Genomic DNA, 21799 nt, shown 5'->3' on the forward strand with positions numbered 1-21799 from the left:
ACAAAAGAGTAAAAATTACTATTCCCACTGCAAAGAGTGCAACAGTGGATATATGACGTTACAACGCAACTTTTACAACGCACTACCATTACAACGTAAGTATTGGTAAGTATATAATAATTTTTTTTAATTTAAATTATTTAAAATTATTTAAATATAATTTAATTTAATTTAATTTCATTAAATTAAATTAATGTAAATTTAATTTTACTTTATTTTTACACTGTACCCCTGTACCCCTGTACCCCAAAACTGACCCTGAACCCTAAATCAACCCTTTACCCAAAAACCCAAAACTGACCCTGAACCCTAAAAATACCCCTTTACCCAAAAACTAAAAACTGACCCTGAACCCTAAAAATACCCCTTTACCCAAAAACTAAAAACTGACCCTGAACCCTAAAAATACCCCTTTACCCAAAAATTAAAAACTGACCCTGAACCCTAAAAATACCCCTTTACCCAAAAACTAAAAACTGACCCTGAACCCTAAAAATACCCCTTTACCCAAAAACTAAAAACTGACCCTGAACCCTAAAAATACCCCTTTACCCAAAAACCCAAAACTGACCCTGAACCCTAAAAATACCCCTTTACCCAAAAACTAAAAACTGACCCTGAACCCTAAAAATACCCCTTTACCCAAAAACTAAAAACTGACCCTGAACCCTAAAAATACCCCTTTACCCAAAAACTAAAAACTGAACCTGAACCCTAAAAATACCCCTTTACCCAAAAACTAAAAACTGACCCTGAACCCTAAAAATGCCCCTTTACCCAAAAACTAAAAACTGACCCTGAACCCTTAAAATACCCCTTTACCCAAAAACTAAAAACTGACCCTGAACCCTAAAAATACCCCTTTACCCAAAAACTAAAAACTGACCCTAAAAATACCCCTTTACCCAAAAACTAAAAACTGACCCTGAACCCTAAAAATACCCCTTTACCCTAAAACTAAAAACTGACCCTGAACCCTAAAAATACCCCTTTAATTTAACATAATTAGCAATTAATCAATTAAATTAAATTCATTACCAATTACATTTTAATTAATTAACACATATTATTTAATTACCAATTAATTAAATATTACTACCAATTAATACATTTACATATTTAATAAATAATAATTAAATTACTTCCCACCCTATTCCCCTATAAACCCACAACCCGCTACAGGAAATACATTATTTTAATTTACATAATTAGCAATTAATAAATTAAATTAAAGTAATTACCAATTAAATTTTAAATAATTAACATATAATCTTTAATTACCAATTAATTAATTATTACTACCAATTAATAAATTTACATATTTAATTAATTATAATTAAATTACTTCCCACCCTATTCCCCTATAAACCCACAACCCGCTACAGAATAAAATTACACAATATTTTTAAAAAAATCATTAATTAAAAATAATTATAACGTAAAATGACACTTTTCACACATATTATAACATAAAAACACTATAAATAATTACATATTATATAAAAAACGATATTTTTTACTTTCGATATTATTTACAGTCGATATTACTTCACTTACCTTAAAAACGATATTTTGGCTGTCGATATTCTGTCCTGTCGATATTTTCTCCAAACGATATTTAAAACTCGATATTCTGTCCAAACGATATTTTGGAGTCGATATTATGTCTGTGCACCAGACGATATACGTGCACAGGACCAAGAGTGTCTCCAAATGCATATCTGCAATTTACATTTCTTGAGCTTCCTTCTTTTTTAAATATTGGCCCTACTGCTGGACATGGAAAGATTGTACTCCAGGACTCCAGATTGAGGGTCAAGGTGTGACAGTTGAAAGAGGGTGGGGTCACGAGGGGTGTGGTCATGAAAAGCTGAGTCTGAAAGTCAACTTACTTTTTATTTTAAATTATGCACGAATACAAACAAGGACAATGGTGACAAGGACAAATGTGACAGTGAGTCTGTTCTGGCTTAAATGATTGTCCACCAAGAGTTTGTTTTTAAAAATGCCTTTCGAGGTTAAGGCACGTACATCAGCCAAGACCATGCAATCTTAACATCTAGGGCCAGATGTAGGTAAATCTCATTTACCGACTCTAGAATACCGAATTTTACCGATTCGGTATTCTAGATTCGGTAAATGAGATGTAGGTAATAATTCGGTCATTTTTTGCCTTGAGGCACATAGGAACCTATGGCAATTACCCGAATCGGTAAATACCGATTCGGTAAAATTACCGAATTGACAAGGGGGACAGGGTGTCACTTTGAAATCATGCTGCACCCCTGATTCAGGCTTGTGTGCCATATGACACACATACATGCCTTCAGGGCATGTATGTGTGCCACATGGCACAGGTGTGCATGCACAGATGTGCATGTACACCGGAATTCGTTATTTACCATGCAATAGTATTACATGGTAAATAACGAATTCTTAGAGGCCTGTGGCACTGTTTCCTGTGCCACCTACATATAGATTTACCGATTCGGTAAATTTACCGAATCGGTATTTTACAGAATCTGTAAATTTACCGATTCTGTAAAATTTAGGCCCCCTACATCTCAATCACCAAATACCGGTCGGTAACGGCCGAAATCGGCCGTTACCGACCAGTATTTGGTGACCTTCATCTGGCCCATAGTGTCTAGTATGAATGATATGTGACTCCTATACCTTGTAACCCTTGTGATCTTAAGTAATATGTCCTGTACATTGATTTACACGCTTGCGTGATTTATTGTCTCTGTGAAATGTGTATGTGTGTGTTATGTAAAGCACTCTGACTCTATACCTTGGAATGAGTAGTGCTACAGAAGTATTTAAATTTTAAAAATGAATTGTTAGATGGCTGATGCGCAAGATGCCAGCTGCTTGACTGCTGTGATAGTTGCTCCAAAGGCTCCAGCCCTAACTAACAGAAATATGTTGGAATAATATGGAGAAAGAAACATACCTTATTGACCCTTCACGGCTCTGGAGGCAAAGTGGTTCGCAACTTCGAGGACTGCAGCTGTGATCACAGCTGCTTTGGGGCTGGTCAGGGCAGCGATCAGCATTCTACGCAGGAGGATTGCGTAGCTTCTCCCATTGGAAATTACTCCTTAGCTCAACAAGGCAGGAAAGGCCGTCGCTGCTGCTGGACAAACTTCAAGCCAGCCCTGTCGTAATGAATGCTCCGGCCAAGAAGCAGGAGGATGCTGCTGCTCTTGCAGTGAAGGAATTTGAGCAAAAACCCCACTGAAAACAGCGGAAAGTCAGCGTGGATCCGGGCGGCTCGGAGCAAGCATTAATTGCATAGGCTTTTTCATCAGCTAACACAGGGCTGAAGCTGTCCTCCAATGAGTCCAAGGCAGAGAATGACTACTCTGCCCTTGTGCAGACAGGATTGACTGGCAGGGCTCAGACGAACTCCTCGCTGGCAAATAGAATTTTGCTGCTGGAAGGAGTCGGGCTATCTGTAGGTGGGACAGCGGTCCCAGGGCATAATGAACCAGCGGGTGAACTGCTTAAGGGAGGACTCTAGTGTCCATGGCTCCCGTAATGGAGCCATGGGTCTAGTGGTAAATATAGATCATAATTCTTCACCCTCACTCCCTAGTATTGATCTGTGTGGGATTACTCTGCTGAGAACTAGATTAAAGAATATGCTGGGGTCACCAGAGCTGGGGAGAATTTTTTTTTCATTAACGGATGACTCTGATTTGGCAGCTTCTAGTATGGTGCTCATGGGTGAGGAATCATTGGTCAGCCCTGGGGGTAGGCACCACAAAATCGCTACTTAAATACGAAGTAAGAAGACCAGAACAAGCCAAGCCAATCCAGCCAAAACACGGACACCAGCACTGCCCGCAAACTAAGATGGGACTATTCTTCTACCAGTCAGGTGTCCTCAACACAAGTCAGCCCCATCAGCTCCCCAGAGACCCCCCCTCTATTGAACTTATTTACTCAACCGGAAAGGAAATGCAAGGAGAGGCCCAGTTGCAAAATCGTAGGGCCTACCAAGCTACAAAAATATTGCACGGGTTAATTCGGAAAATCAGTAAAACTTGCTCAGAAATGAAGGACAGAGTGACCCTTGTGGAGGAAAGGGCCGAAGTAATAGAGGGGGAAGTCGGGAAACTCCAAAAGCATAAGGAGGCACAGGATTCAAAAAAGACGGACATATGTGGAAGCTTGAAGAATTAAAGAACCGACAACGCTGAAACAATTGTAGGTTTCTGGGTCTAGCAGAAAACATTGAGAGGAGTGATATCAGATCTTTTATGGTGGGACTTCTAAAGGGAGTTTTTCCTGAATTACCTCAGTGGAACTGGGATGCTGAGGTGCAGTAAGCTCATCCCTTTGTGATGACGTTAAGGAAAAATCAAGTGGCAGGACAACCCGAACTGTCTCGGGTAGTTTTAGTTTTCTTGGGTAAGTTCCTCCTCCGACAAGCCATTTTCGACAAGGCAAGACCAGAAGCCACCTATTAGGGGCATACATTCTTTGTACACCCGAACTTTTATCACACTACCGCAGAAAGGTGGTGGCGATTACATCAGCTGACCTCACCCTTTCAAGGACTAGGTAGTGAGGCATATTTATTAAATCCAGCCTAACTTGAAATCATCTCTAACGGTAAGCTGTGGATTTTTACACCTGAAAATAGGGCTCAAGAGTACCTGAAGGAGATCAAAGGAATGTCTGGGGTGCAGGACTAGAATAAAAATCTTCCCATAATGTTAACTCACTGAGGATTTATGCAGCTGGTAGTCTATGGATGTTTAGAAGGGGGTTTATTTCTCATCTTTTTACTTGATTATAATTTCTTTAACACCTAATCCTTCTTTTCTTTCATTTGTCTTTTTTTAGCTGGTTTTTACAGGAGGTCTGGAGCCCGGATGCACTTTGGGGCAGGTGGATTGGGTGGAATCACCAGGGTCAGATTTTACCTATTTGCTCGTTTGTGTTGGGGGTGGGTGCTGTAGGGTGGGTTGGGGAGGGCGTCAGGTGGATTGGGGACATGGTAGGTTATCCAAGTGAATAGGGACAAAATGCACAAGTGGGCTGTGAGGGTGAGATTAAGTATGTTAGACAGGACAAGGAGCTTTTCACACATTATGAATGAGTAATTTGATGATTGCAACAATTAACATCTGTGGGTTGAATAAGCTCATGGAAAGGTGTGAGGTAGCCCTTGATATGCTCTAACTCAGGACAGACATCATATGTATGCAAGAGACACACATTGAGGGGTCTAGGAAGACCCATCAGATTCTTTGGTGTACCAAGTGGTAGGTAGTACTTCACAAGGATCACGTACACAGGGGTGACAATTTTGGTGCAGAAAGTGGGGGCATGCTCCCCAGGGTTCCGGAAAGCAAATATGGATGCTGGGTCATCGCTGAGTTTCAGTTCCCCAAAGGGGGTAAAACACTTTGTTCAGTATATGAGTCAGTCTTAGATGACCCAGCGGTGCTCAATTGGTTAAACTCCGAGTACCCTTATGGCCACTCTTGCTCATTATGTTTGGGGGATTCAACATCAATTAGAGTGTGGAATTGATAGGCATGGGGGTTAGAAAGTATAAAGGTTGTAAACCTAAGGGTTCAGGGAGGCAAATATATATTCTCGAACCTGATGCAAAACAGACGTCTTCTTTCCTAGCCGGTGTTTATGCAACTCTAACAGATCTTCTTCAGGATGATCTGGTCAGTGAGTATGGTTACGAGGGAGCAGAAGCCATGCCATCCAGGGCCAAGATGAGTGTAGGCGATGTCACCGCACTGCCAGTAGTAATCCATCAGTGTGGATGTGCCCCATTGCATGGCTGGAAAGTGCAGCACTGTACCACAGTTTTCATTTATTCCCAGTGGAATGATTCATTTGCCACTGAAACACAAGGAATACAGTGTAATTTTCCATACAATTAAGGATTGTCCTTTCTCTACTAGCCACATTTATCTATTCACTTCAGAGTCCCTGATTTCCTGACATGGGGTATCTATGCTGTTATTCAAGCCTTTTCTATGAGACCTTGTTTTCGCTGGTATCTTCAAGGTGGATGGCCTGCATTGGAACCCCATGTTTGGGGTCCATTTTTTATTAAAGAAGACAGCCCCAGAAATGCTAAGGGCCATCCTAGGACCACAGATGGAGACAGCATCAGACATGTTCCTGCATTGGTGTTGTGGTTTTGCTACCTCCTAGAATCTCTTTTCTGGAAAACATCACCCTATCTAGCTCTATTTGAATGTTGCTAGGCTCAGTAAAAAGATACAATGCTGTGAGATTGGTCTTGTATTGTCTCAAATTCACTATCACTCTATTGGGTACTACTCTGTTGGGTTGTATCTTGGCCTTAATCCTACATAGATTTAGGTGGAGAATGTATTTTACTTGTTCTGGGACTACCTGTTTGAACAAGTAAAGCCAGTCTGCATACCTACTGTATGCAGTATAGTGAACAGATGTACATGATCAGACTGTTGTTTTGGTGCCCACTGTGGTCATGCGCTGGTAACACATGTTGTGTAAGACAATGATGTGTATTACTTGTAGAATGCTAGAGTTGTGTTGGGTGTAATTTTAAGTGATGTGGGAGAGGTCCTTATGCAAGCCCGTTAACAGCTTTGGGATGAACTCCATCAAACTAGGCGATGTATTGAGGATGAATTGATGCGAAAACACCCATTACAAACAAAGGGTACATAGAAGTGCAATAGTACATAACTTGGAGCATTGTAGCTCCAGGGGCTGGATCCCGGGAAGGTGTTGGTGATCCTCCAGTAATTGGAAATGTCTTTAGTTCAAGAAAGTTTGAGGTAAAAAGAAGGTTTATTATACAATTTGTAGGCACACTATGGATCCTGCTGGGGCACGGAAGTTGCCACTGAAAAGGTGGTACACTTAGACATTCGATCGTCAACCTTTTAAATAAGAGCTACATTTGTGTGGCTAGTTAAATACAGTGCATCATTGCATGAGCTTTTATTTTTCTTCATGGTTCCTGAGCTTTTCATTTGAGGGGTATATTTTTCCCCATTTCCCCATTTGTTTGCTCCACTTGAAGCATTTCACTAGCATTTCACTAGGTGGCGATCACGTGCTTGTCAGTGCGTACGACAGTTCAACAGTTTGCTGAAAGCTGAGCTAGAAGCAGAGGCATCGAGGCAGGCAGCAGCAAGCCGGTTCCTAACGGTTCCTAACTTTGACTCCCAGTCCTCACTGCCTCAACTGCTTCGGAGGCTGCGAAACCAAGAGGCGGAGGCGGAGAGGTCGTGAGGCCGCGAGTACAAGGCCGGCTTCTGCTCTGACCCGTCCCGACCCGCTCCACGCACGGATCCGCCTGTCTGTCTGCCTGCTCGCTCGGCGCCCGGAGCCGCTGAGGAAGGTGAGGAGCGGTGTGCCCGAGGCCCAAGGTGCGGGGAGGGCGATGTTTGGTGTTGGTGTTTGGTGCCCAACGCTTTGCAGGGGGGTAGGCGAAAGTGAGCAAACAGCAGTGCAACCCAGCCGCCATTTGTCATTGCTGCTGACTGAAGCTCATCTGCCTGTCATCCTTGCCGCTCCTGCTGCCTCTTCCCAACCGCCCCACCGCTCTGTTCTGGAAAGTTCAGGGAGAGAGGGAGAGAGGCCGCCCAAGTACAGGCCCAGGAACAAGCATGAGCGCGGCTGCCGGTAGAGGCAGCTGCCAAGTAAGAGCCCGGGGGGGGCAGCCTAGTCCACTCTGACTAGGTCCGACTGGCTGGAGGCACCCCCTGAGTGCTCCGCTCGTAAGTAAAAACCGTCCCTCCGGATTTCCATTCTCCGCCCACCCCCATTTAAACCATTCAAACCAGAAGCAACTCAGCTCCCATCACCCAGATACTACACCAGCCGCAACCTCAAAGTACCGAGCAGGACAAAAATGTGCTCAGGTACCAAACGTCAGGCCTCATCATATAAAGCACCACGCAGCAAAAAGCCTAAGAAGTCAGATGCACCAAAGCAAGCACAAGCAACCCCACTTTTAGTTGCTTTGCGGCAAAGGGGGTGCAACGGCGAGGGGACTAGTAAGTCAGAAAGTTCCCCTCAGCCTCCATCCAGCCCAGGCTGTTTACCAGGATCTCAACCAAAGATTAATACATTTTTCTTTTTAAAAGACCCCGTCTCAGCTCTGTTGTCATCAACAAGGGAATCAAGGAACTTACCAAGTCCTATTCAACCAGATAAGACGACAATTCATAGTTACCTAGGAACCTCAAACTGTGGAAAATCGCTGATGGATCATATTCAAACCTTAGAATCCTCTGGTCAATATCAACCAGAGTCACTAACCGAGCAACTGCTCAGAGCTATTAAAAAAATTGAACTTGTCCAGGCAATGATTCACAACTCCAGGTCCCCTCCCCAAAAATTCAAAACAACCAAGACTGGGCAAAATCTTCTCCTGCCCTCACCTATATCTCCAGGTCAGGATTCACTGGAAGCGCTTTTCAATGTCTTTAACAACAAGTCGAATATGGGGGACCACAATAATTCCCAAATTGCACCCGGATTCAGTAAACCAACGGCGCACTCAATCAAGAGGTTCATGAGGCTGGACGTCCAGCTTGTCTCCCCGTCTGGCCACCATCCTCCTAACTTGGATACTGCGTCATCACTTCCGGTTCCAAATCAATCTTTGCAAGAACCGAATCTAGATTTAAACTATGACCAAATGGTAGTGGAACAAAACCGGAGCCCACGCCTCAAAAAATTGTCGCTTCAAGCTCAAACCACAGAATTCTGATTGACGACAGCTCTGGAAACAACAGCAACCAACAAAAAAAATCAACACTGTCGACATATCAATCTCTTCAACCAACACAACCCCACAACGGGAAGAGCAAAAAATGAGCTATTGTAGTCAAGTGTCCACTGCTCCCTGGGGGAACACATTGATTAGCACTTTGGACTAGGCCATAAAGGCCCTCAATTTTCAATTAGACAAGATGGAGGTTCAAATTGACCTGATAAACGTCATCGCAGAGCATATCGCCCAACTTAGCTCGAAAACAGACGCTATTATGACTCTTCTGACAAACAAAAAAATCACGGGTACTCCCCTTCCAAAACAGGCCCAAATTAACAAATGTTCTACTAGTCCTTTGTCTAGTTGTGGCTGCGGGAGCATCATTGAGAAACTGGCATCGCTCCTTGCAATTTTGAAAGATATTTTGGGGGCAGTAAAAAAAGGTAATAATCAGAAGTCTATATTAGACCCACTAGGAGAAATTCACAACATGGGGAAATCAAGCATTTTTATCGCTCCCCCCTCAGCACATAAGAACCAAGAAGGGGATAGGGATCCCGTATTGTTACACCATTCAATGGTTCGTCACAAAGCATCACTAATCATGACTGGTCGCTAATCTACAGGCACGGAAAAATTCAACCTCCCGCCCCTTGAAAACCAGACGAAAAAGCAAAGAAAAAAAGCGAGGAAAGCTAGGTCTAAATTAAAAAGCAACCAAAGGATTACCATCGACAACTTCCTCGCAAAACCTGTGTCTGTCTCGCCAAATGAATTAGGATCAGCAAACATCTCCTCAAACACCGCCACTAATTCATTGGCAGGCCATAACTTCTCACAGGAAAAAGTCTCGTCCAAAAAAACAAAACAGGGGACACAGTCCGGTGGTCCAGGTCAGGCATCAATTGAAGATCTGAGCAAGCCCCACGATGCAATGATTGCTTGCATAAACTCAAAATCAGCCCCAACCCCCGCACTAGAAACAACATCAACGATGAAAAGTCATCACTCCTCCTCAAAAATCAGGCAGAAACCTGGACAAGGAAATCTAATAGCTCTCGGGGATGATTTACCAAAAAAAAAATCTTTCACTAGAGCCACTACCAACGAGCACCAACGGACCCACAACTCAGCGCACGACGCATCGAAGCAGCGATCAAATTCTCGCTCAGGCAAAACACGACCTGACCCCCATAAAAATAATAAAAACTGGGATCGACTGAGAGTGCATAAAACAAAATCCAATGGCCCCAGCGGGAACAACTCAATACATAACTGGAACAAATGAATTACAAAGGATTAACTCTCCGATTATAATAACAAAAACTGGGGAAAATCGTAACTGTATAGTTCGGTCAAACCCCGTTATTCAATTTAATGACAACCATATGCTACGAACTGCCCCTTCTCCTGTAAGGGGTATTACTGACAAGGGCATCATAGGAAACGTGACTCAAAATACAAAAAAGTTTTTTTCTGTAAACCAGTCTGACTACATAGTTCCATGCCCGCAAGACCCGTCAACTACTCCAATCGCAGAACTAGAACCCATCCTGACATTCACTCCCGAATATGAGTCAAAGGGCCTGCACGATATCTTAAACAGAGGAAATTTGTTAAGACTATTCGGTCTTGTTCCCGAGTTGAGAGGAATATCTTTGCAAGACCTAGTCTTAGTTGAGTTCGGTCCAAAAATTGATAACTCAAATAACGAAGCCTCTGTGACCACCTGGGCTTCCAAGGAGATAGCAGTAAAGATCTTCAAAAATAAAGGCCCATTTGAACACTGGGGCATTACCATCACGCAACATACGCGCCCGAGATACCCTTTCCCGCTTGCAAAAAGTATACAGAATATAAACAGAGAGGAGCCACCTAAATGCAGGCAAATCTCATGTCTCCCGGGTGCCCGTTCGGCCACAGTAGTCCAAGAAGTTGGTGGACTCGACTCACATCTAACGCATCCTCGTATTGGCGGGTCCCCCACACAGGACTGGTCATGGATCCCGTTAACCCTTACCCAAAAGTATTCCTAAAAAATATGAACAACTACCTCAACGCATACGGTGCAAATTCACATCTAAGGACAGGGTTAATATATCTAAAATAGGCATCTGCAGTTGGAATATTCACGGGTTTAGCAGTATGGACCAAGATAGTGAGACACAACTTTTCTTCCATAAATATGACATCCTTTTATTACAAGACACTTGGAACCTAGTACCCCCCGCCATTCCCGGCTTCACCGAGCACCATATCCTTGCAGAGAGAAAGTCCAAGTTTGGTCATCCTAGTGGAGGTCTATCCACATACATCTCGCAGAGATTAAATTGGGAGCCGGAAACGCAGGACGTGGGACTAAACTGGGTTCAGGTAACCAAGATCTTCATAAAACCTCGATTCTAACTGCTACTAATAAATATTTACATTCATCCTGATAAAACTAAAAAAAAAAGAAACTGGCCCTCCTCATCAGTCTCATAAAAACACTTCAGAAATCAAACTCTCAAAGCTTGTTGATACTATCAGGCGACTTCAACTCTAATCTAAATTATGAAGACCTAAACACACATACCCCAAGGCAATATCTCGGGGAAAGCTCAACTCATCAACCTTAAAGCAACTGTCAACGCTGGGTTTAACAATTTTAAAACCCGCAACAATAGGTGCAATTTTAGCACCACCAACGTACTTGAGTGGCAAGTCATCGTCAACCATTGACTTTACTTTAATTAGTAATAGCCTGCTTGACTCAGTAGCAGACTATGAAATCATAACACGATCTGAAAGCGATCACTTTCCACAAATTACTTGGATCAACATAGGGGTGTTGGAGTCTGCCCAGTTGACTGTCCTCTCTGATCAGCCGGAGAACTTTAATTAACGAAAATTGCGTTGGACGGGCAGTGGAACGAAAGCCATCTACGAAACCGCAAGCAATTTCTTTTCTCAATATGAAAATGATCAAAACGAAGACTTGGTTTCAACCTGGATAAATTTGTTGGAAAAATTGTCTCTCAAACACTCGGTCCCAACTGTGCGGTATCAAGGCCCACTAGTCCCACGAGAACCCCGGTTTAAAACCAAACTAAGGCAGGAAAAGAGAAAAATAGCCCAGGCACAACGGATGGCACTAAGGAACAACACTCAGGCCTCCGCATCAAACCATCTTCTTGTTAAGAGCTTGAAAAACAACTACTGCAAAATGTTGTGGAAAGCCAAGACAAATTATAAGGAAGAGATGTGGGCAAAACTGCTAGCAGCCAGCAAAAAGCGAAATTCAAGGGACTTCTGGAGCATCGTAAATAAACTAAACAATGCGGACCAAACATCTCAAGACCCAGGCATTAGTAAACAAAGCTGGGAATCACACGTAAAAAATCTCTATCGAAAAAGGGAACTTTTAGTCTCAGAAAACCAGTATCGCTTTACCACAACAACAATATTAAGCTACTTGAAGGACCGACAGACAACCTATCAACCCACCCCGACACAGAAAGGTTCAAGAATCTGGGGATTGAGCCAAAATTGTTTTCCTGCGACAGAGTCAAAAGGTGCATTAACCATCTCAAACCTGAAGGCGCTCCAGGGCCCAATGGCATCCCCAACACAGTATACAAACATAACGCTGAGTTTTGGGCACACTCCATCTTTCTGCCTTGTTTAATCAAGTCTTTGCCTGTAAGAAGCAGCCACCATCGTGGAATAGTAACATCATCCACCCAATCTTCAAGAAGGGTGACAGGAGAACTCCACTGAATTACCGGTTGATATCTTTAATCGATGTAGAAGCTAAATTATACGCTTCTTGTACTTTGGAGGAGATCCAGGAATGGGTAGATACCAACAACCTAATTCCAAGTTATCAGACAGGCTTCAGAAAAGGGACAGGGACTACAACAAATCTCACAGCCCTAGCCCTCTTGATGGAAAGAGCCAAAACGAATAACAAACGGTTATATGGCTGTTTCATTGACATTAGAGCGGCTTTTGACCGAGTCAGTAGGAGGAGGCTTTGGGAAAAACTCAACGAGTGGGGGCTGCCAAAAAATGTCCTCCACGCTGTCATGCTCCTTTATACAGATACCTGGGCAAGGGTCAAACAAGGGCACGGTTCAAGCCTCACATCCAAAATTCCAACGGAGGACGGACTGAAACAGGGCTGTGTCCTGGCCCCATGTTTATTTAATCTATACCTGGCCGACCTAGGAAAAAACTCAGCCAAATCGTAAGTCACGCTCCGAAGCTTGAAAACACCCCAATGACAATCATCCAGTTTGCTGATGACATTGTTCTTTTAAGCGGAACCCAAATTGGTCTGCAAAGGCTGATAAATGCCCTATATCTCTATCTCAACGAAGAACATCTGGAAATAAATAGAGAAAAGACAAAAATAATACGTCTCATAGAGCGAAAGCCCATTAAATTTAGCTGGACATTTAACCATCTAGCCATTGGGGTACAGCCACACTACCGGTATTTGGGGGTCACCCTAGGCAACGACAACTCAAAAAAAGAACACTCTGCGGTGTTAAAAGCCAAATCCCAGACGCTAATTTTCGGATATAGGCGACTCCTCCAAAAACTGGGTGGTTCAAACTACACTCATCTTTTAAAAGTAATGGCCTCTCAGATTTTACCTACATTATTGTATGGTCTTGTTACATGGCTGGGAGGGGAGGATGGTTTACTAAACACCTTACAGACTAAAATCTACAAAGTTGTATTCAAATTACCGAAATGTGCCTCACCAGCCCAGGTGCGATTAGAATTTGGTCTTCAAAATCAAATCTTTAGGTCCCAGTCAAGGTTTGTTAAATTCTGCCACAAACTCCGCGCTGCTGATCCAGACTCATTAAACCATCTCTGTTGGCAAGAAATCAATTTCGACTCCACCCAGCCCTAGGCCACCCATCTGCAGACTTGCCTTTCAGACCTTGGATTGCTCGAAGCATGGAGCAAAAAAAATGATCAGGCTAGTTTCTGCAAAACTGCAAATTCAAATGCCAATATAAAGTCATTATTAGAAGATAAACAAATACTGACCCATCGACGCCATGCCTGGACAGTCATTTCTTCCTATTCACGTCAACAACCCCAGGCATACTTGGCAACACACTTCAGTTAACACCTAAGAAATATCCTTATTGATTTCCGTATGGGCCTTCACGAGTCCAAGGATGTAAGTCCCTCTTGGAAACCCCATGATGCTTGCTCAAAATGCAGACTCTGTGGTTACCAAAACAAATCTTTAATTCATTTGTTTTGTGTGTGCCCGGCCCTCATGGTGGCTAGAAGAAATTTTTTACGGGATATCCTAATCAAACTGAACATAAGAACATGTCGCCAAGCGGTTATAATCTGGCTGGGAGGTTCATCGCCAATTCTGACATGCAGGGGTCTTAAATTTATGATAGAGACTGGGAAGCAGCTGCAGGTCCGTGTATGATCTTTTAAAACATTGCCTGAGGCTCATTTTTTATGTATTATCCCCCATGCTCACTCCACAAATCTCTACGTTGTTAGTGGGGTGGTCCGTCGTAGAGTTTAAGTTTTAACAGTTTTTAACTTTGATATCAATCGTCGCTTTTGATCTTTTATGCAAAATGTTTTGCGGACATTCGCTAATTGTATTTTTTCTAATTGTATGGATTTTTATTAATTCAGCAATAAAATATTCTGATTCTTGTTTGCTCCATTTTAATGAGGCACCTAGAGGTGGCCACAGTGGGGGTACCTTATTTTGAAAAGTGCATTATGGTACACATTAATTTCTAGAGTTTGTTGGGCTGTTAATTGTCATGGAATGTCAGCACACCCCCTCTCTGTACCTAGCTGGCAGCTAAATTGGTGTAATACTTTTGCAGGGTAATCTTGTGAACATGGGGTGTTATTAACCCATCTAGAGTTACGGAGCATTGCCAGACCCTCTCTCTGAGGTGTACCTGAGAGGTGCTGTCAGAGGGGGTGGTGTTTTGACCTACACTTGCGTGCGCTGATATATAATGGAAGGAAGTTCACAATAGAGTGCTCCTGGTGTTCACAATGTGCCCTGAGATCACGATAATACCCCTCTAATCCCAGCATATGGCATGCAACTTGACCTTCCCAGTGGCGCCAGGTGTCTTAACTATACCCCTCATCTCTAAACTTCCTTTTGGGCAAGCTTTTTTATCTGTCTGTTTGGGCTCTTCACTAGATCTCTAGTGATTGTTTGCTCCACTTTGTCAGGAAAATGGAGGTGCCCTGTGGCCTCCGTGGTATTCTGATGTTGCAGTGTCTGAGCCTGAGCTTACTGTTTCCTTCGAATGGTGTGTTGGCTGACTATTAGGTCTGGCGAGGTGGTGAGCGCACTCCTGAGATCTTATCTCATATAGACCTTAGATGGACCTTTGTGGATCACCTTTCCCGCAGCACCCCCCTCTTCGTCAGACCTTAACATTATGAGGAAGAAGGGAGGAGAAAACATTGCTGCTTGGAGAGTACATAATCTAATGGCCACAACTCATCAAGATTCATGTACAGAAGATGAAGGACTGGGGTAGTTGGCTGTTCGGATGGACTTCCCTTTCTAACTGACTCAGCGGCTTTGCAACACCTCACAACCTGTCAGATCTTATGCAGTGGAGATGATGGGTGTCTTCAATATCCTGCTCAAGCTGGAACCCTGGCTTCCGACACCAGAGGACAGATATCATTTTGAAACTGAGAGGGGGGTCTCCATTGGCTGGAGGCTAATGGCTTTTGGGGATGTTGTGGTGGGAACCACATGGCATGAAGGGATTTTGGTCCCGGGCCTGAGGCTCGAGAATGGGGTCTATTGATCTGGTTATTGGAATCCATCCTAATTGGTCTTGGCTGTGTGGCCTGGGTGCCTCCTTTAAAGACTGGATAGGGAGCTGCTCTGCCTCCCTTGTCAGACTGCCCTCCATCTGTGGTGTGGTCATCCACAACACGTTCAGCAGCCCTGACTTCCTTAATGCAAATAAAGGCTTTGATTCCCTAATATTGTCTCCTTGGTTCTTCTTTTGAGTTTTGGTATGGTGAGTTTGTGGTGTGTCCATGAGGTGGATGGCTTGTTACAGGGAGTTTTGACTTAATTTTTTTCTTGAGGTCTGTGTTTGAGCAAAAGTGTTTTCTCCCCAGACAGTAGCCCCTCCCTGCTGTGGTTGTGGCCCTAGTGGGCAAGGTTCATTGTGTGTGGCTGCTGTTGCCCCACGCTTGCTCAATTACCTGAACCCTGTTGTGCTGATATGGTTGCTGGCTCACTTCTCTGTGGCTGTGTGTATGGTTGGTTTCGGTCTCCCTGCATTTGGTTTTGTGGATGGGGGTCTTGCAGTCTCATGTCTATTGACCTCTTCTCGTGATATTCTTTTAATTGGCCTATGTCAGCTGAGTGGCCCCATCTGCAGCAAAAATGACAATCTCTGTTTCTTTGCCTATTGCAGTTGGGCTAAAAGCCTCTGGGATTTTTAGGTGGAGCCCCCTTCAAGATTGGTGTCATTAGTACACTTTCGGTCAACACGGGTCCTCCAAGGGCAGTCTTTCTCATTTTACATTGGATAAGTCTAGTGGTGTCACCCTGGACTTGTTTTTAGTTGGTAAGTTGCCTAAGGAGCTGCTGAGCAGGGGATATGTATGGCTGCCTACCCATTTCCTGCTTGGGTGCCCTCCCCATGTGGTCATTGGGGATCCTTCCTAGTGGTGTTTTTCTATTTTATTTCCATGTCGTATTTCCTGTGGTTGCAATATGTCTGGGTGCCCTATCCGGCTACAGAAATGGGATCTCAGGTGTAGGGAATGTATCATATAGTGCTAGGCAGCCTCGGCTGTGCTATTTCCTCACACATGGAGAGTTCATGGTGGAGGCAGAGGCTGGGTTTGCTGGTCCCAGAGGTATGTAGGCTCTGGCTGTTACTACCACTGCCCCTATGTTTTTTGATCCTGCTCAGTGCCTAGCATTGGAGGACCTGGCAGGTGTGTGGATGTTGCAGCATCGTCTCTCGACCTCCATGCATAACCTATCAGCTAACAGGCTTCTTATCTCTCTGGCTTTCTCAACTAAGAGTCGGTGCATGCAACATGCCCACTGCCGAGCAAATCTGCATATCTCAAAAAAGGTTTCAGAGTATTCCATGTTCATCTCAGTGAAGGGGATCTTATTTGTGGGCCCTGTTTGTACCTGGCTATGTGCAATGCAGGACAGTCTTGAAGCATTGGTTCTGTGAAAGGAGATCCAGGGGAGGAGCAGGCAATGGTCCCGTCGTTGGTAAATTGTATGGATATTTTCAGCCTGCCATCAGCCTGTCATCAGGTCTCTTCCTAGTTTGTTTGCTGGGGAGGAGGTAAGGTACAGAATAATTTTCGCACAAATGGAGAACCAACACATTTGGGCATCTCCCTCCCAACAGCATACTATTTAAACACCCAATCAACTTGCGCCTTCTCATGACCACTTCCCCACACCAGGTTATGGGAAACAAGTGCTGGTCGAATCCCAAGTTGGTCCCATAGCCTCTCTGAGCGACCTGAAGCTCCACCTGTTTGGTAAAGGAATGTCCTACTATCCTGATGGATAGATTGTCCTCTGCTGGTTCTGCAACAGAACCTGAAACAAAAACTGCTGCAAATATTCACACAGCAAGTCCTGTCATGAGTGCTAATCTCTGCCCCAGTGGCACAAACATAACTCTGAAAGCAACCTGAATACCAGCGCCCCAGCCTCATGATATCTTACAGCACCCAGACACAATTTTCAGCCTCTGTCGCAGCGCCAATCTGGAACAAATGTGTCCCATATTTAGCCGGGGGACCTCCAATGCCCCAAGCACCTGTTGCAAAACAGAGAGGAGCTGGAATGCTGTAACCTTTGCCCCAGGCTGGCACCAGAAAACAAGCCCCTTGGTAACCCCACAGCCCATCTGTTACTCCATGCCACTGGGCAGTGCCCTGAAGCTGGAAGCGCCTGTAACATCATATTCCTCCCTTGTGCTCCTTGCTTGGTCCTGGAGCTGTGCAGCCACAACACCAACCTACGCCTTCTCCTTGTGACCTTCTCCCACATCACACCTTCCCTGCAGCCCAGCAACTCTGAAAATCGAAACGCACCCAAAACCATCCAGGATATCAAAGTGGAGAACACACATACCTCCTCAACTCCCCTGCAAACCAACGCAAATGCTGAAGGACCCGGCAGAAAAGTCTCCAAGATAAGGGCCTCCAAGGTCTCCCCAAGCGACCTTGTTTCCTTGCCTAGCCCAAGAGCAACCTTTGCCCCAGTTCCATGGCTGACTGGGTGCAGCTCCACAACAATTTGCTCATAAAGGTAGTATCCGCAAGCTTCCCTGTAATTGTAATATGCAAAAGGCCCTTCTCTGTCAAATCCAGGCTAAATTGAAGCACATGTTCTTTCCTACGCAACCCTGCCCCCCTTCTCTGTGCCCCTGATACAAAAAAGTCCAGCCATGTCTGACCATAAGCTCTCCTCATCAATTCAGCTAGGGACCCTACCACCAATTGCACCATGCTGTGTTTCCTACTGACCATAACTCCACTTAGATACACAATGTGCTTTCTTGGTCTTCCTACGGAATCTCTCCCACTGAAAATGAGATAAAGTATTCGCATTGTCAGTATCTACCCTTGACACAAATGCCACACCTTGAAAGAGATTTCATGCAGAAGGCAACCCAGCACAAAAACACTCAACAATATCAGCACCTATGCATGTCTTGTGACTGTGTGTACACCACCCGCAGAACAGCTAAGTTGTCCACCAGAAACAGTATCTTTCAGTGAGCCAACTCTGCTCCCCACAGTGTAATAACTACAACTATTGGAGAGAGTGCCAGTAATGCAATGTTTCTTCCTCCTGCCATCTGCTGATCCAGCCACTCTTCCGCACACTAGCGACGCTGCCGGGTCAACCCAAAATCCAGACCTCCAGCCACATCTGAGAATATCTGTACATCTCAATCAAAATCGTACTGACTGACCTATAGAATTCGATTGAAGGAATTGAAGAAGAACCCCCACATACTGAGATCCTGTTTGAGTCCAGGTGATAGGTGAACGTGATGGTGTGGCAGTGATCCTCCCACAACGCCCAAACCTAGACCCCTACAGAAAGTTCTCCCTGCCCTGTCCACCCTACAGGCAACATTGAGGTGACTCAATAGAACCTGCCCTCCCGCACATTCACCTTCTCTCTGGCCAGCATATTATCCAAAAATGCCTGCATAGCTTCATTTTTGTGATGTGGAAGCCTCGCCTGAATTTCCTCTACAGAAGTTCAATCACCAGAAAGGACTATACTGTAGTTTTTTCAGGGGCCAGCGGAAATCCAAGGTCAACCTTGAGCTCCTGGAATCTTATCAAAGTGTGTTGGCAGTTCCCCAAGACAGGTACCCCCATGAAATAAAAGTCATCAAGGTAATGGGGCACCAGCCTATGGCCCGTATGCCATGTATAGAGCCATTGCAGGAAGGAACTGAAACACTCAAAAAGGTCACATGAAATAGAACATCCTATCAGCAAAGCCTTGTCCACCTACCATTGTCCTTTGAAGTGTATGCTCAACAGTTGAAAATCATCCGAATGCACTGGAAGTAGCCGAAAAGCTAGCTTCTTATCACAGTTAGCCATCTGTGCCCCTTGCCCTGTTAAACCACTAGCAACATGGCTACATCCACTAAAAAATCAGTTTCTTTGTGTAAAATCACTTACCGACCAACCTTCGGGCCATGACAAATGCTAGATGAGGCTAAACTGCCCCTGTTCCTTTTTGAACACCACACCTATGGGTGACACAACCAAGTCCACCATTGGCCAATCCTCAAAGGGGCCTGCCATTCCCCCTTCTGAAACTTCCTTGCCGAGTTTGTCCTGCACTGCGTTTTGTGTTCTGAAACCTTCCCTCAAGATCCCTGCTTCCTCTGGCCAATTGTGGAACCCCAGGCAGTATTTCAGCCTGTCCAATTTAACCAGAGTACGAGCCTTTTGCCCCAGGTTCCTGTGCCCTTCTCCCCCCTCTGTTGCTGAAATCCTATTACTGCTGGTGTGCCTGCATAATGCTGCCACTGCCCTATACTGTGTTTGTGGTGCCCACCTGTGTTCCCAAAGCAGTGGATAAGTGTGTGCTTGCCTGAGTACTTGTAGCACTCATGCCAACATTTGTAGTACTCGTGACTACACATTCCCTTGTTGCAGTCCCAACATGCTCTACCTGAACCCCTCTGACCTTTGGTTGTCTGTTCCATTCCCCTCCTGGTGGGATGACCCTGAAAGGACTTGTAAACTATCAGCAAGCCACTGGCAGTGAAAATCATCTTCCCAAACTTAGCGGGCTCATGCATTGCTGCCACAGTTCAGTATCCAGTTCCCCCCAGTTAGCCTGCGGATCAATTGTATATTGTCAGGGGAACCCTCGGCCTTTTGGCCAGCTCGTACTCCTCCTTCGACCCCTCTTCAGAGTGCAGCTCCATATTAAGGAGCTTAAACATCTCCATGTATTCCACCTCCTTTGTTGCCAGTATTAATTGTGCCCCCATAGGCTACCTCATCCCCCTGGTAGCCAATTCGGTCTTAGCTCCTTGCTTCCCAGTCCGTACTTCTTGCCACCTGCCCTCCCATGCCTATTGTACTTGCGTCCTCTCCCTTTGCCCTTTGCCCCACTGTCTTCCTGTCCTTCCACTCCCATCTCTTTTGCAGAACGACCAGTACCCACACCAACATCAGTAACATACTTACCTCTTTGCAGCCGCTCCCCCCGTTTGTCACACCCTGCATACCCACCTGAGGATACTAGCACTGGGGCCGGGCCCACCTCATGGCCTATACCTGACTCCAAGGTTGGTGCCCATACAGGCGCTTTCCACCCCACCTGTGGTCTCTGTGTTTCCAATGCCCCACTGGGCCATGCCTCTACCGTCTGTAACACATCAGACAAAAAAGCAGCAGCAGTACCCCCGCCTGTGCCCCAACACGTGCCTCCACAAGTTCCTCACTCTCTTGCACCTCGCCTTCCTCAAGGCTATCCTCCTTTGTAATCCACCACTGACACCCCTATGGTGTCCTTTGTTCTGGCACAACTTGGGCCTACCCCTGCAAAGTGTCCTGTTACTGTTGTTCTCGTCTGCGCTGTGGCCCATCACCCGGCGGCCAGGGGGCCTTATGAACCCCACCTTAACAGTCTGCAGATACCACCCTCCTTTGGGTTGAAGGAGCTGGAGATCGCCCAAGACCTACCCACTAATGGAGCCAATGAGGTTGTCGAGAGCCTACTTCTGCTTGCTGCAATGGACCACCTGCAGATGTCCGGCGCACCGCTCTGAGCCCTGCCATCTGTTCACCTCAGTGCCTGTGAGGCAGGCCAAGCTCTCCTGTGGCTAGAAACCTGCAATGCTCCTCAACCTGCAAAACAGTGAACAGGACTGGTGTTCCTGGCCCTCCTATACTCACGCACATCTCCCTCTGGGATCCAAGACCACTGGCCCGGCCCAAAGCTCCCATGCCAGCCACCCAAGTGGTACTTCCCCATGGCCCTCACCTCTTTGCCCTTTTCTCCCATTTTGTACCTAGCCCCCTTCCCTCTATTTATTGGACGTTGCCCTCTCTTCCTCCCCACTTCAGTCTAGCATGTCCACCACATGTCGCAGGGGCCCCACCTCTCCCTGGCCCAGCCTGCTATGCCCTGGGCCATTCTGCATCCTACAACACCCTAGCCTCCCCCACTCCGTAGGGGCCACCATCCACCAGTTCTTGCAGGCCATGCAGGACATTCTGGAGCCTGTCCCAGCACCCGTGCCAGTGTTCCTCCTCCAGCCCCATAGACAACCCCAACCCCAACCCCTCCTCATCTCGGCCTACTACTTACAGGTAGGAACAATCCTCACTGAGGTCCCAGAAAACTGCCTAGGGGTTCACACCCTGCCCTCACCTATCTCATTTCTTCTGCTCAATCGTTGCCCAGTGGGAGGCGCTACCTCAGCCTCCTGCTCTACGCCCATTTTTTGTACAGCGGGAGGCTCATCTGATGCCTCC

This window comes from Lissotriton helveticus, chromosome 12, assembly GCF_964261635.1.
Source record: "Lissotriton helveticus chromosome 12, aLisHel1.1, whole genome shotgun sequence".
Lineage (NCBI taxonomy): Eukaryota > Metazoa > Chordata > Amphibia > Caudata > Salamandridae > Lissotriton > Lissotriton helveticus.